Below are 3,170 nucleotides of genomic sequence, written 5' to 3'. Positions count from 1 at the left end.
CCAGCTACCCCTGTGCTGGTCTGACTGGAAGAGGCTTGTGGCCCTACTCAGGCCGGATTTCTGCCTCCCCAACCAAAGCAGTCTCAGGTCCCGCGCGATTGGACTGGAGCAGAAGCTGTGTACCACTCACCAGAAGTCTCAAAATCCTGTGGCGGGTGTTGTGGGTAGCTGGCGGGTGTCAGCAGACCCTGCACTCTCTCAGTTATTTTTCAATACCTGTTTTAGTCTCTTCTGACTGGTCTGGAAAGAAGTAGGCTCAATAGTTAAAAACATTAGCTGCCTCAGGGGACCAAGTTTCAACCCTCAGTTCCCCCGTGTTTCATAGCCAAATGTAACTACAGTTTCAGGATGTTCAGTGCTCCCTTCTGGCCTCCACTTGTATCACACACACACACACACACACACACACACACAGACACACACGACACACAAACACACAGATTTTTTAAAAAAAGGCAAGTTATGGGTAACTTATAAATAGCGACACAGCTCTCACACTGTTTTTTAGGACATATAAGTCCCAGATCAATGGGCTGGCTTTTTTTTGGTACCTAGTGATGGTCCCATTATTAATAGTCAAAAGTCTGTATACTTTCAGGTAGCACAGAGGACATACAGACAAATAGATGCCCCCATGTTGCTTTATCAAGGCAGTAGTCCCATTCTAAGTGTAGAGCCCGCTTGCTCTTCCAAATGTACCGCTCTTGTTACCATTGCTCTTGTCCAATTTTCAACATATGAGATGTGGAGACACAGAAGTGACCATGTAGTAACATGCCATGAATTTCATCTTAATCTGCCCACTGCGCAGCTTGTAATTTCTTTATTTCTAAGACAGCCTTTCATTTTTCTTCAAAAATTTCCTAACTGCAATACAATTGAGTCCAACTGTAACTTTAATAATGTTGAGTTTCTTGAACCTTTTTCTGTTTTCAGTTTTAGTTCTCAAATTCTTTTTTTTAACATTAAAGAATAGTGAATTTATGTTTCTATTAAATAAAGAGAAATAATTATCAGTTAAAAATAAGAAATTATGATAGCATTAAGCAAAGTCTATTCTAGATGTTGAAGAAAAATTACTTGATTTATTGTTCAGGTTGGGGAGGAGCAAAGACATAGAAATTAATTCAAACATATATGAAAACCCAAACAATAAAACAGAAAGAAGTGTAAAGTGGAAATAGTAGAAAATTAATTTATATCAATACTTTCATCATAATGAACTAGCTGTGACAAGGAATTTTGAAGGAACATAAGAGGTATCAATTTGATTTCTATTTTATAGAAATCAGTTTGGGATCTATGTAACAATTTTTTAACTGTTTTGTAAATTAATTTTTTTTTACTTATTCGCTTTACATCCTACTCATTGCCCCTTCCCAGTTACCCTCTCTCTCAACCCTTCCCCCACCCCTCCCTGTCCCCACTGAGCAGGTGGCAGTCTCAGATTATCCCTGCCCCTCTGCCATCCCTCCCCTCCCGCCCCTGCCCCTAGCACTTCAAGTCTCTTCCAGGCCAAGTGCTTCCACTCCCATTGAGGCAGCCTTGCTAGAAGAACATATCCTCCTGACAGGCATTTGGGATAGCCCCTGCTCCAGTTGTTTGGGACCCACATGAAGACCATGATCCACATCTGCTACATATGAGCAGAGGTCCAGCCCATGTATGTTCTTTATGTTCAGACTCTGATAGTCCTAAGAAAGGGTCCAGGTTAGTTAATTCCATTGGTCTTCCTGAGGAGTTCCTATCCTCTTCGTGACCAGCAATCCTTCCTCCTATTCTTCCATAAGAGTCTCCAAGCTCCTCCCACTGTCTGGCTGTGGATATCCATATCTGTCTGTGTCAGCTGCTGGGTGGAGCCTCTCAGAGGACAGCTATGCACCTGTCTATATGGTTCAAGAGTCTGATGGAGGTGGAAGAGAGTGGGAGTAGAGTCTAGTTCTCAAATTCTTTTATTTATTTATTTATTCTCAAATTCTTAATCATATACATTAAAGGAAATCTTTCATGCATAAGAATATTTAAACCACTTTGGAGGTCAGTTATTATTTCTTCCTCCCCCCAACCCTTTCTGAGTAGAACAGAACTTTTGAGAGAAATTAATTTCTGTTCACATAATCTTTTTACAGGGTTTTACACTGAACTTTGTTGCTTTGTTGGATTTTGTTCCTAAGCATTTGGTGATGAGGGTCCTTGTTCCAAGAGCTCCTTCCGTAGCACTCGGCTGTGCAGATTTGCTAACAGTGCTGGGGATAAGAGCAGAATCTTCTTTAAAAATAAGATTATAGTTTGTTCCCCTTTATTTATCTCTTTCATTTAACTGCCATATCTCCAAAGGGCACCATATTTCCTGTATTTTTTTTTTCAGAAGAAAAAAATCTAATGCTTTCCTGAGGTTTCTTCTTTCAATATAGTTCATTTTCAAGCCCTTCCCTATAGATGGACTTGTGAAATGTTAAGTCCCAGCTCTTTGTTGAGCATTTTTGGCAGCTAATGCCTCCTTTATCTTCTGGAATGCTCTCCTCTTGAGCTCTCACTTCATTCTTACAGAGCTGCTCATTGCCACCTCATTCCTCCTGCTGAATCACACACATGGGGAAACAATGCAGCTCTGTGGGAATTTGAAAACTGGTTCTCATGGGAAATTTGAAATTTATGGCATTTTCAGGTAATCCTAAATGTGTGTGTGTATAGGCTTAGATTTTTCAAAACCAACTTTGATAAGGGTTCTTAAATGCTTCAATCTCTGATATAGCTCACCAATCAAAGGTAGGAGAAGAAGATGGTTACTAGGTCAGAGGAACATGGACCTATTTAGAAGTAGTTTTCAGGGAAAATTCCAATCTTTGTTTTTAGTAGTCCAGTAGAGTCAACAGCAGCCCCTCAATCCAGAAGAAACCACAAGGCTCCACCAATCAGAATGAGACCATTGACATGGCAATAAGCCACTAGAACACCATCAGAAGTTCTTTGGTGCATTTCTCTCTACAAAGTTATGACTAATGAAGATCAGCAAAGAAAGCAAGGCCAACCAAAGCCAGAACATTGTCCATTGTCTGGCGGGTTATACTTGTTCTCTTTCCAAATATCACATGTTCTCTCAAGCATCTGTTTCAGCAAAATATCACATACACTTTCACCAGAGCTTCCAGAAAAAATGCCACCTGTCT

This window comes from Mus caroli, chromosome 4, assembly GCF_900094665.2.
Source record: "Mus caroli chromosome 4, CAROLI_EIJ_v1.1, whole genome shotgun sequence".
In the NCBI taxonomy this organism is placed as follows: domain Eukaryota; kingdom Metazoa; phylum Chordata; class Mammalia; order Rodentia; family Muridae; genus Mus; species Mus caroli.
This window is presented reverse-complemented; position numbering follows the sequence as displayed.